The sequence below is a fragment of the Squalius cephalus genome (assembly GCF_949319135.1).
Source record: "Squalius cephalus genome assembly, chromosome: 18".
Classification (NCBI taxonomy): Eukaryota; Metazoa; Chordata; class Actinopteri; order Cypriniformes; family Leuciscidae; genus Squalius; species Squalius cephalus.
The window spans coordinates 6,581,742-6,595,583 of record NC_137139.1 but is presented as its reverse complement, the minus strand read 5'-3'; the positions used below and the strand labels follow the sequence as shown (position 1 = coordinate 6,595,583).

General features: G+C 41.4%; 1 protein-coding gene across 4 annotated transcripts in view; it reads right to left on the bottom strand.

Annotated features, from left to right (window-relative positions):
- The window catches only part of pacsin1a (protein kinase C and casein kinase substrate in neurons 1a), a 55,308-nt gene that overhangs the window by 24,020 nt on the left and 17,446 nt on the right, over positions 1-13,842 (bottom strand). For 2 of the 4 annotated variants that reach the window (XR_013818949.1, XM_079848488.1), the window contains exon 1: positions 910-1,118. The exons of the other annotated variants lie outside the window; for them this stretch is intronic. The gene's annotated coding sequence lies outside the window, so the exon portion shown is untranslated. Of the gene's footprint in view, positions 1-909; positions 1,119-13,842 lie in introns of those variants that run through there. 4 annotated transcript variants of the gene reach the window in all.

Genomic DNA, 13,842 nt, shown 5'->3' with positions numbered 1-13,842 from the left:
ATTTGAAGTACACTACAAGTGCACATTCAATACAATCAAGCACATTTCTTTTTCACAGGGGAGGACACTCGATTGCAAGTGGTTAGTAATGTTTTTGCACCAATGTTGAGTGCAATACTGGCACGACCGTAAAGTGAATTTGCCCTAAAGTGAAAAATAATGGCTGCTTCTGTCACTTCACTGGCATTTTATCACAACATTTTCTGAACTGAGTTACAATACGCTAATTACAGTGATTACACCTAGTCTAACATAAATTGTTGCCAGCAACTTGAAAAAACTATCATTAGTTATTTTCAGAAGACAAGGCAGTGCTGTAATGTGAACTGCTCACTGCAGAGCATGCTGAATCTGTTTCTGTTATTCCTTTAGGATTATCCATTGAGCTACATAAGCATATCAAAAGAGGTTATTTACAGTATTTATATTTATGATACTGTTATTTAGATATTTAGAATACTGTAGGAGAAAGTCTAGATTACAACTTTGCTCACTCTCAACCAACTTCACGAGATTCACGGGATGTCTTTTCAACATGACCTCATGCGTCCTGGACACTTTGAGCTGTTTTTCCTACAATATCTACTAAATCTCACCCATGTAAACAAAAAATAACAATAATAAGAGAAATGCATAGGCATATTTATGCATTTTATCAAAAGCATGCAGATCAAAAAGACATATGAAGATTTCAGTGAAGTGTGTCCAAGCATTTGACTTGTAGAGGATATTTCTAGCAATATCATCTGCGTTTTTGCAGTGGTTTTCATAAAAGATAAATCACTGATCTACTCGAAAATGCCAAAAAGACCCCTAGCAGAACCAAATGTAAGGAAATGTTCTTCCATTCACACATAATTTAGCTCTTTGTTTTGAAAAAAAAAGAAAGAAAAACCCCTATGAACTTACCAACAGTGAACCCATCCACAAACAATGTTAGGACCTTTTAAGAGTAAAATGTTCCAGATATCATTACACAGATCCGGCTGGTGATACTATCTGTGGTTTTTTTTTTTTTTTTTTTTTGTTCTCCACTAGATTCTTATGCGGTCTGGGTTTTGGAGTGTGTCAGGAGCTCATGTAGAGGATAATCCTGCGGTGTTCTACTTGAATGGCTTAGACAGCATGAGGCAAGGGGTTACGGGGAGGAGCGAGAGAATGAGAGAGAGAGAGAGAGAGAGAGAGAGAGAGAGAGAGAGAGAGAGAGAGAGAGAGAGAGAGAGAGAGAGGGAGAGAGAGGGGGGAGGGGAAAGGGGGGGTGCACTGGGAGAGGGGGGGATCACACTCGATCACTGGGGAACATTGTGATGGAAAGTTGCTGGGTTGCTCTGGTGAGAGGAAATGTGTACATTTGCTTTCGGTTTTTCCCCAATACAGAAATAAAGAAAATACACTTTCATGACTGTTTCTTAAAGGGATAGTTCACCCAAAAATGAAAATTAGCCCATGATTTACTCACCGTCAAGCTATCCTAGGTGTATATGGCATTCTTCTTTCAGGCGAACACAATCAGAGTTATATTTACAAATTTCCTGGCTCTTCCAAGCTTTATAATGGGAGGCAAGATTTTGAAGCCCCAAAAAATGCATCCATCATAAAAAGTAATCCATACGACTCCATATGTAAAACTTTATTGGCTATAGTAACTATCTTCCTGCAGATGACCGTACACACACTGCACGAGTCGACTTGCGCCATAGAGTAACCCCAATCCTGATGTATGATGCAGGATGTAGGAGTATCTTATCTTAGGATGTAGTATCTTATGTTGAAATTCTCCAACATTTCTCTTTAAATTTCTTGTTTTAGACTTGTTTTGTTCTATCCTCTGCACTCCCGCGTTCGTCAATGCGTCGGGTCAAGTGTTACTCTTTCACCCTAAAACCATGCGTACGGCCGTCTGCCGAAAGCTAGTTACTATAGCTAATAAAGTTTTAATTATGGATATTTTTCTTACACAATCGCATGGCTTCGCTTCAGAAGGCCTTTATTAACCCCCTGGAGTCATATATATCACTTTTTATAATGGATGGACATGCTTTTTTGAGCTTCAAAATCTCCTCCTCCATTCACCCCCGTTATAAAGCTTGGAAGAGCCAGGGTATTTTTTAATATAACTCTGATTGTGTTCATCTGAAAGAAGAAGGTCATATACACATAGGATGACTTGAGGGTGAGTAAATCATGGGATCATTTTCATTTTTGAGTGAACTATCCCTTTAAGTACACCTTTAAAAGGCACTTTGTAAAAATGTCAAATTACCAATTTTATTTTAAATGAAATTTTAAAGCATTAACTTTCACTAAGAATCTTTTGTTTAGCTTTAAAGAAGTACACTTGACTAACATACTAAATCACATGTAAAACAGGCTACTTGATAATAATTTGAAATGTGGTGTGTTATTTAAGATTTAAGATATCTAAAATAATTTTTATATTGTCAGAGATGCTTCATTCACACACAGCATGTTTAATGCATCTAATATCTAATTAAACCTGCAAGCAGCCAGAGAAACAACACAAGGCTCCTGAAGAGAAGCCTCCACAGGTTTGGACAACTAAAATAAATCCAGTGACGAAATAAGGGAATAGTCAGGTGAACTGTGGGGACGATGTTCTGGTGGACATGGATTGACACAGACAGAAGGAGAGAGAGAAAGAGGGAGAGAGAGAGAGATGTTGTGTGTGATTATGGGGTGCACAGAGACATGTCATTATTAGCATGACATCATCACCTTGGCAACAGTGATGTAATGAGAAAACATGCCATGCGGTCGAGGCAGACTTTAAATCGCCCCCCTTCAGTATTCATTTACAGATTTTTAACAGTACTTTGCTTGCTTGCTCTCCATCTGTCTTTCCTTTATTTACAAGGACTGTCAATCAATTATTCATTATTTAAACCATTATATTAATGTGGCAGATTAATTATAGGAACAAACTGGCAATATATTGTTCATTTGGTTACACTTTATTTTAAGGTGTCATTGTTACAGTGTAATTATATATTTAAAGGGCCTCTATAATAGATTTTTGAAAATTACCTTTCATGTAGTGTGTAACATAGCTCTAAGTAAGAGTCAATGAAATGAATCGTTTTTCAAACGAGTCATAAGCCGTTTCGTAGTGACGTCAACATTAGCATATTGCCCGCCCACTTATTGCGCTTGCAGACACCAGGGAAAACTCGAACCTCAAACCAGCAGATGATTCCTGTGATACTGGAGAGCATCATGTCGAGAAGACGCTGTTGCTCTACAATGTGAAACACTTTTTTTTTCACTGCCCAAAGACGAGCATGTGAAGAATTAGTGGTTAAAGTTCAAAATACTTAGTTTTGAGTTTTATATTGTGTAGATCTCCTGCTAACTGGCTAACTCATGTTATCACTGTCTTACTGAAATACTTCTGCTAATCAGTTGTCCACTATTACCTATAACTGTGTCTATTAATGCAGATTGTCTGTCGTTCTCACTACTTTGAGGAAATATTAAGCATGGAGCAAGATTTGTTTTACCAACGTTTATGTTACATCAGATCATTCACGCTAGAAAGCTCGGCTAATGTATACATTGCATGCATGCACTGCATTGATACAGTTTCCACGTGTTCACCGCAATATATTACAAAAATACTCGGTAAATAAATTAGTACAAGTAAAATAATCGATTTGTTGATGGACATGCACTTGTTAATGCTGATGGTGAGGAATTACAGTTGCAACATCTCATAATGTACATCAAGCTGAGAAACACTGAGTCCTGCTCGAGTCGTTCTTGCGATGGAGGTTCGGGTTGAATAACAGTTCTTCCAATGTTTCATCATCGGACTCGCGCTCGCATTGATATGGTCAAATCGACATCATCGTTCGTTACTGTGTTTAGTTTACGGTGCAGGAGGCCTCAGGACAAGCAGAGCTGACGCTGTTATGGCAATGGCCGTTTTTGTTTTCGACGCGCACTGTACGCGATAAACCAATCACAGCAGACTGAGCTGTCTGGCCAATCAGAGCAGAGTAGCTCGCGGAAAGGCTGGATTTAGAGAGATTGATTCATCTGACAATGTCGTTTGAGAATCATTGAAAATGTGGTGATGTGCAAATGTATGAGGAAATAAAACAGTTTTTTTTTTACCTTTGATGCATGTATACATGTTGTAGGAGACTCCACAACAACATTAGGAAACTTTAAAATAGCATAATAGGGGCCCTTTAAGTACTGAGTAATATTAAGCAACTACATGTACTTACTACAGGGTTAGGGTAGGATTAGGGTTTGGTTGAGGGTTAGTTGCATGCAATTATGCATAATTTACTGTTATTACTATGGTAAGTACATGTAACATATGTAAAAAGGACACTGTAAAATAAAGTTACCATGCATTTTTACAAACAAACTTGCAAAAAGACGTTTTGCATTTGGTACTTCAAGCTTTAAATGCTCTGATGGTTGGAAATATAGGGACTACACATACAGGTCAGAGAACATTATTAAATGTCTACATTTTTATCACCATAACTACATATATGTTCTAAATTAATGTGTTAAATTGACACCCTTAATATTTATGTTTAGCAGCTACTTTTATCCACAGCAATTTATAGTGCATTTAAGCAATATATTTTTATCAGTATGTGTGTTTGCGACCTGGTCTACCAGCCTCAGACGTCACGGCTGAACCAAAATATAACATATACAAAATATACAACAGAAATGAAAGAGAAGTGCCGTAAACTGAATCATACCTGTCATGCAATTGTCTGTGACTTCTCTTATAAAACAGATTTTTTTTTTTTTTTGGAGCAAACTCTAAAAATAGATCAATCTAAATGAATGTTTAAGAGCAAATATGTTGAAGATTAGCAGATGGGCTGTTTATTCATAAAATGATAAGCTATTTGATCAGAGGTTTATTCAGCGTAGTGAAGCCTCTCCTCCATTGACATCCATTAAAAAAAAAAAAAAGGCCTCGTCTCCTTCCTTGTGTACCGCAGCATTAGCAGGCGTTTTTCAGTTGCACACTTGCCTTCGAGTGGCTTTGGCCAAACCCCCTCATGGAAGAAGAACGCCGCCGTCGTGTTTATAACTTTGAAAATGAGTGCTCATTGCAGTAAACTTGCACAGCGTTCTTGAATGAATCATTTATTAGATGCACGCTGGTCTGTTATTGTAGGATGTATTGACATCGACGTTACATTTTCACACCCCTAAACATGACGCGAAGCAAAACAAACTGTGATTGTTTGCTTTACATGTCGGTCAGATGGACTCTGGTAAGTCCTTGGCCAATGAAAGCCATCAGTCTGAACGTCTTGCTACGTGAGACTAGTTGAGCTTCAGGGAAACCAAAGAAGAGGGAAGAAATGGGATCAGGACAAAGAATAATGACTTGTGCAACCTGGCCATAATTCATTTCTGGAGCACTAAATGCTGCACTACTTTGTTTCATGAAATAGTACATGTCACTATTTATTGGATGGTTTTCTTTGAAAACACTGTGTTAACAAATGTCTAGTGAATGAAAACTACCGCACATACATGTAAACCTATTATAGTAAGCAGATTTCAGAGACTGCTGCTAAATATATCACACCAGTCTCCCTAGTAAGTATACTGGCCTGATAAGTAGTTTCTAATTAATAGAAACAAACTATTAGATTTGAACTATTGAACTATTAAACTATTTGAACTATTAGAAACAAACATTAGATTACTTTTGTCCACAGTCACTCAAAGCACTGCATTATGATTTGCAGTGCCTACTTTCACAGTCATTTGACTTTAATAATGCACATACTGTATGGTTTGAAACATCTGAAAAGGCAGTTAAAACCGACTTTAGATCATAATAAGTTGAATTCTGAAAGGGTGCTTGACTGGATACATCACTCCATGCTCTTCTCCATCATTAAAAAGCTCAGATAATGCTCATCTCCATCATTTGATGAATTATTGCTGCCATAATTGCTAGGGAAAAAAAAGTATATTTTAAATAAAAATCTGTTTGCTTCCCACAAGCGGAAATAGAGCATTGTTAACGGTGGCAGACATATGAGGCACAATCTATAATAAACCTAATTTACATAGAAAGGAGGCATGATTGGGCTGAAAACATCAGCACAAAATATCAGCACTAAAAAATCCCAAAACTGTCGCACACACATAAACAAAACATAACACAAGGTAAAGTCCAGGCCTGGTCTTCTCTCATCCTTCACTGTCGTGAGAGATACCAATCTCATTATCAATCACGCCACTCATCCTGCTTGCCAGAATTAGGGGCCGTTTACACGACACCGTTTTCAACTAAAATCATAAACTTTTTATGCATTGTGGCCGTTCATTTACACGACAATAGCGCTTTGTGTGCGTGAAAACACAAAGTTTTGAAAATGGGTTTCAAAGTGCACGTTTTTGAAAACGGTCTCCATTTAAACAACAAAATTGAAGGTTTCTGAAGACAATGATGTCATGCACATGCGTATTACGTGTTTAGTCTATAGTGTTTCATCGCCATCTAATGGCCTGGCAGCAAAATACAGCATTTTTTAGTCGTTTTTGCGGATCCGTGTGAATGGGGATTGTTTTGACAATGGAGTCGTCTGTACACGGAAAACTCAAAGGAAAAACGACTCAGTTTTAAGCATATCGTTGTCGTGTAAACGTACCCATAGCTTCAGCTCAAACTAATATAAAATGGTGTGAAAATTAAATCAAACTAAATTCAATCCATTTTTTTCAGGCTCATGCACTGTGTTCTCGAGTAAATAAAATACTTGATAGCTCTGTCAAAAATATTTGAACCGCAAGGAAAGACTTCACTTTGCCTGAGGTAAACAAAGAAACTGGGAACAAATGAAAGTATGTAGCAAGTGTTGTCAGAGAAATGGTGAGAGAGAGAGAGAGAGAGAGAGAGAGAGAGAGAGGGAGAGAGAGAGAGAGAGAGAGAGAGAGAGAGAGAGAGAGAGAGAGAGAGTGAGAGAGTGAGAGAGTGAGAGAGAGAGAGAGAGAGAGAGAGAGAGAGAGAGAGAGAGAGAGGCTGATCACCCAGGTGAGCTCTGGCTAAACAGATCAGAGCAGAGACGCCACAGCTAATAACCGAGGAGCTTACAGCATGTAAGAAAAGCATGCTGGGAGTTGCCAGGGAACAGCGCTCCCTCAGATAGGGCTTTCATCAGAAGAAGCCTGATTGGCTGAGCTGTGATTAAGCAAGTCATGTGACTGGAGGTTCAAGGGGTCTGATGTAATGTGGAAGAACGGCCATTAAGAGATTAATCATCAGAGAGAGAGCGAATGTGTGTTTGTGATCCTCTGGCGACACAGCGATTGTTAGAAACATCTATTTTCCAGAATGATTTTGTGATTATAGTAAATAGTAAATATAAAAAGTGGAGATGATCTAGTCTAGTGGTTGAGCCTTAAGATGTTCAGTGGTTTATCTCTAAACTCAGCACGTCACACACACTCGTGACACTCCCATCAGGCTGTTGGCAAGAGAAAGCGTGACCAAAATCAAGATAGAAAGAAGGAGAAACAGGAGACGGGATGAGAGATTCAAAGCTACAGTCCCAAATATTTGTTATTTCCCTGAATGAGATTCCTGCAGTCCTGTCACAGATCATCGCTCTTCGCCAACGCAGTGATGACCAGAGGAAGACAGCATTTTCTTTACAGTAGATTATTGATATGCCAGTAAACGAATTAATTTGTACACTGTAATAGTAAACAAATCGTTTATTAAATTACTTATTAAATCATCTTCATACTGAGACCCTCCAAACCCTGTAACATATGTAAAAATATTGTGTCTGTATGTGCTAAAACATGAATATTTTTGCTCATTCAACATGAATGTGCTCATACACATAGAACTGTTAAAACAAAAACAAAAAAATAATTAAGGAAATATTTACTTTGGTTGTGTCACATTCACCGTCTGTCATCGTCCTGTCTGCACTACACTTCCCAGAATTCCCAGTCATCATCACCTGCACCTGGTCTTCATCATCATCATCATCTGCATCACCTGTGTTTAGTTATTAGCCATTGTTCTTCATCACCGTCACCTGTCTTCACTCGTTGTCATCTGTGTATTTAAGTTCCTGTCTTTCAGTCTTCTGTGTCGGTCAATGTTCATGTTAGGTAGTCTTGTTCTGAGCACATGCTCCCTGGTTTTGTGTTATCTGTTATAATTGAGAATTAAAACCTTGGAATTCTTCATCTTTGAGTTTGCCTCCTACTTCATCCTCCCAAGAAGCCTGACAGATTGACCGACCAAGGTAATGGATGAACACCTCAAATTCATCCTCGTGGCTCAGGAGAACCACGACATCCTGAGCTTTGCCAAGGAGTTTTGGCAGCTCGCCCTCTTAAGCTCTTTGAAGGACGAAACCCTCAGCACCCTGTTCTGGATCGGGGCCTCTTTCCATCGTCCTCTCAACCTCCCAGACACCACCGGACTGAGTTGGAAGGAGACGGTAACCCGGTGTCTGGAGAGTGTTGCGACCCGGTCCAGAACACCACCCAACCCAGCACTTCACGCCAGTCCAGCCGAGCCCGCACTTCACGCTAGATCTGCCGAGTCCAAAGCAGTATGCGCCGTGCCCGCCAAGCCAGAGACTGTCCGCCCAGTGTCTCCTGTTCCTGTCCTCAGCCAGAGTCCGGACGAGAAGGACTTAATTGACCTTTTTTCAGAGCTTCCTTCGCCGTTGGTCCTGCCCAGCTCAGAGCCCTCTTCGCCGCTGGTCCTGTCCAGCTCAGAGCCCTCTTCGCCGCTGGTCCTGCCCAGCTCAGAGCCCTCTTCGCCGCTGGTCCTGCCCAGCTCAGAGCCTTCTTCGCCGCTGGTCCTGCCCAGCTCAGAGCCTTCTTCACCGCTGGTCCTGCCCAGCTCAGAGCCTTCTTCGCCACTGGTCCTGCCCAGCTCAGAGCCTTCTTCGCCGCTGATCCTGCCCAGCTCAGAGCCTTCTTCGCCGCTGGTCCCGTCCAGCACAAAGCCCTCTTCACCGCTGGTCCCGTCCAGCACAAAGCCCTCTTCACCGCTGGTTCCGTCCAGCTCAAAGCCCTCTTCACAGCTGGTTCCGTCCAGTTCAAAGCCCACTTCACAGCTGGTTCCGTCCAGCTTAAAGCCCTTTTCGCCGCTGGTCCCATCCAGCACAGAGCCTTCTTCACCGCTGGTCCCGTCCAGCCCAGAGCCTTCACCGCTGGTCCCGTCCAGCCCAGAGCCCTCTTCACCGCTGGTCCCGTCCAGCACTGAGCCTTCACCGCTGGATCTGCCCAGCACCGAGCCCTCGTCGCTGGATCTGCCCAGCACCGAGCCCTCGTCGCTGGATCTGCCCAGCACCGAGCCCTCGTCGCTGGATCTGCCCAGCACCGAGCCCTCGTCGCTGGATCTGCCCAGCACCGAGCCCTCGTCGCTGGATCTGCCCAGCACCGAGCCCTCGTCGCTGGATCTGCCCAGCACCGAGCCCTCGTCGCTGGATCTGCCCAGCACCGAGCCCTCGTCGCTGGATCTGCCCAGCACCGAGCCCTCTCTGGTACCCGGGACTTTTCCCAAGTATTTTTTTGGGGGGGGCCATAGGGCTCCGTCCTGGCCACTCGAGGGGCCATGGCCACCTGAGGGGTCCTCACCATTATGGCCACCTGAAGGGTCTTCTCCGCCGTGGCCACCTGAAGGGTCTTTTCCGCCATGGCCACCTGAAGGGTCTTCTCCGCCGTGGCCACCTGAAGGGTCTTCTCCGCCATGGCCACCTGAAGGGTCTTCTCCGCCGTGGCCACCTGAAGGGTCTTCTCCGCCGTGGCCACCTGAAGGGTCTTCTCCGCCGTGGCCACCTGAAGGGTCTTCTCCGCCATGGCCACCCGAAGGGTCCGGACCGCCATGGCCACCCGAAGGGTCCTCACTGCCGTGGTTGCCTGAGGGGACATCACCGCCCTGGCCACCCGAAGGGTCCGCTCCGCCGTGGCCGCCCGAGGGGTCGTCTCCGTCCTGGCCACGCCCACAGCCTGCTCCACCGTGACCACACCCACAGTCTGCTCCACCCTGGAGGCTGCCTGCCTTGTCTCCCTTGCCTTGTCTTCCCCGTCAGCCTCCAGGGCGCCCACCCTCCCACCCCTTTGGTCTTTCTACGGCGCGAGGACGCGCCTACCGGGAGGGGGGAGTAATGTCACATTCACCGTCTGTCATCGTCCTGTCTGCACTACACTTCCCAGAATTCCCAGTCATCATCACCTGCACCTGGTCTTCATCATCATCATCATCTGCATCACCTGTGTTTAGTTATTAGCCATTGTTCTTCATCACCGTCACCTGTCTTCACTCGTTGTCATCTGTGTATTTAAGTTCCTGTCTTTCAGTCTTCTGTGTCGGTCAATGTTCATGTTAGGTAGTCTTGTTCTGAGCACATGCTCCCTGGTTTTGTGTTATCTGTTATAATTGAGAATTAAAACCTTGGAATTCTTCATCTTTGAGTTTGCCTCCTACTTCATCCTCCCAAGAAGCCTGACAGGTTGAGGATTTTATTTTAATAATCTGTTAATTGTGTTTTGTTAGTGTCGCTTATTAAATATGCAAAAATATTTACTTATCAACAAATTATGTTAGATAGCCATTAAGCCCAAAAATTATGAAAAAATGTATGAAAAAGAAGTTAATCAAGTTTGCTATTATTAATATACTTATTTTAAACTAAAAATGAGAAAGTATACTTTCAGTCTTTTTATGTACTTAAAATTGCACTTAAGTATACTTGACTTATACTGACAGAAAAGCCTCAGTATATTTGTCCTATACATGTACTCAATCTTTTGATTGTTAGATACTTAAATTAAGTATTCTAAGTATACATGGCTTGTAGTTGTGTTTACTATTTTGATTGAGTATAGCCTATTAAATACTTTTTTTCCACATAGTTTTACATATTGGCCCGGTTTCACAGACAGGGCTTAGACTAAGCCAGGATTAGACCATAGATCAATTAGGACATTTAAGTAATTTTTATTAACATGCTTAGAAAAAAACATTACCGATGTGCATCTTAAAACTAAAAAGGCACTGATATATTTTTAAGATCAGTCAGTGCAAGTTTATTTCAGTGGAAACAGCTCAGACTTACATTTTAGTCTAGGACTAGTCTTAAGCCCTGTCTGTGAAACCAGGGGATAGTCTTATAAACTTACATTGTTTGGAAATATTGATTTATAAAGAAAAAAGATATGATGCTAATTCTGAGTATCTAAATTTGTGTGTAGGCTAGTCCACTGGTAGTGTACATACGAATTTCACCTGGCCTGATTCAATTAAATACTCTCCTCCTATATATTTTGGGACTGAACGGGAAACTCCTACAAATGCATATGCATTAAGGTCAACAGCAACAATAACCCTGTCCACGCCTTTTTGGCGCTAATTTTTCACTGCGTGTCTTTAATAAATCCTGACAGTAGATTTTTTAACACCAAAAAGAGGGTTAAAACAGTTTACACTGTTACTCTTAAAGCTACACTGTGTGATAATTTCCCCCATCTAGTGGTGAAATTGTTTATGACTACCCAGTGAATATTAGTTTCTGTTCCTTTCAATTCCGAGGGCGTTTTAACTCCTACGGTGGCCGTATTATTCCAAGATTAACATGGCTTCCAGTTCGACTTAGTCCAATTGCGCCTTTAAAACTATTCATTACCTGTGATCCGTTGCAGCACAGATTTATGTTACAAGGTAAACAATATTTTTCCACCATTGACGTGAGGAAAAGTAACGCAAGTTATACTAGAGGTCGTTCTAGCGTTATGCACAACCATGCTATGGTTAGACAAGCAACTATAAAACTTTGAATTTACACAAATAGGCTGAATTACCTGTCGAGAAGAAAGCAGGCAACTTCGGCGTCCGTTTTAAAATCTTTGCTCCTCATGAGCTCTTTCCATCTGGGAAAAGTTACTCCAGTATTGACGTTGGTCTTGCTGATTTGCCTGTCGCGTTGACGTTTTAATTCTCTCTTTCGCTTCCTTGGCGACTCTGCTACATGTCCTCGAAAATAGGCGTGATCCTCCATCAGCAATCTTTCAAATCTGCCAGCAGTCGCGAGTAATCTCCCCCTCGCATTCGTCTCTGTGTCACTGAGTGTAAAGCGCAAAAGGCGAAGCTTGAATTTACAGGTATGTCCCTCTTTGGCTAATGTAGTTTCAAGATGGAGGGGCAACATGGCGACCGGCATTCGAACCCCTCACCCGTATGTACTTTCAATGGCAGATTATAAACTTACGACAATACTTTATTACTTGAAAGAAGTAAATATACATTAATGAGCACATATATTTTTGAAAGAACGAAGTGTTTTTTGCTAAGAATCAACTAAGAAAATTACACAGTGTAGCTTTAAAAGTATACTTTTATACACTAAAAAGTGGGACAATTCAGTCCTAAGTAGTATTGAAACAGTACACTTACAAATATACTTCTAGAACATTGCTATTAGTATGCTAACTACATAAAGTATACTTACTAATATGAACTTGAAGTATACTTTTTTTAAGGGTTAACAAAGACAATACACACACATTAGTTTTAATATAAAAGAGAAAGACACTGTTACGTTTCTTAGGAATCATTTGCCACACACAACATTACATTTAAACAACAAGCTGGTTTGTAGAACAGATGTTCACTGTGCTCCTGGAGAAACTGTTCCCTGAAGCAGGTGCTGTTATTACATCTAGCAAACTCATCACTTCTGGTTGGGCATGCTTCAAAAACATTTAAAGCGATAGCAACTACACATACAATAATATATATGTATACTAATGGACAAACTTGTCATGCATCAAATCATAGAACTGAAACGGGACTGGATGACTTATTGGATGAAATCCTTCCATATTGTTACCATTAGCATAAGTTACATGGCATACATAATTCACATCTGTACAACATTTACTACAAAGAAAAATATAGGCCTTGTCTCAAAACCTACTGACCTGGCTTTTTGGTCATGAAAAACTGCTATCATTGCATTTTTGGAGTACAATGGAGAACCATATAAATGGCATGGTATATAAAAGGTTGTCTTTTTGTGCCGTGGTATATATCTAAATACCATAGCATTATCATTTGACACCATCATTATCCTGATAGGGCTACAGCATTTTTGAAAGGATGGGAAGGAAAAGCCACTCACCATGCCAATAGCACTCCTCACATGAACCGTGCAAGAGGCTAAGCTCATTTTAACCAAGCGGTCAAAGCTGGTTAGCATGGTCCAGTTAGCACCTCCTGGGAGACGCACTAACTACACTATTCTGAGGGCAACGTACATTCAAAGCTAACTGTTCTTTCTGTCCAAATGAAAACTGTAATATATTTTGATAGGAGGCTGACTCGGGAAGAAGAACGACAGACACTCGCTTTGCATGTTCACTTACTTTTACCGAGTACTTCAGCAATTACGGACCACTCATCCTTCCCCTTTAGATTTGAAACACTTTCTTTAGAAATCAACATGTTAGAAATAAACCTTTTTTTTCCACATCTGTCCAACAGAGAAAACACAACAGTTCCCAATTTTCAGGTAACAATTTTTTCACAACTTTACAACAACCTGTTCCTTTAACATCAAAACAATAGCACCAAACCCATAATAGTAAAATACTTATAAATCCAGCCTTTTGGGAGCAGTGCGAACTTTCTGTGGATATCTGCGAACAGTTTTCACTGAGGGTGTTGCACTCACTGGATCTTGTGCAGTGAAGTTCTCTGTGTTTCCAGTGATCTCAGGCTCAATGATTGGCACAGAGCTGTCTCTGACCAAAGGAAAGCTCAATGGTCCACTGCAATCATCAGTGACAGCTGGA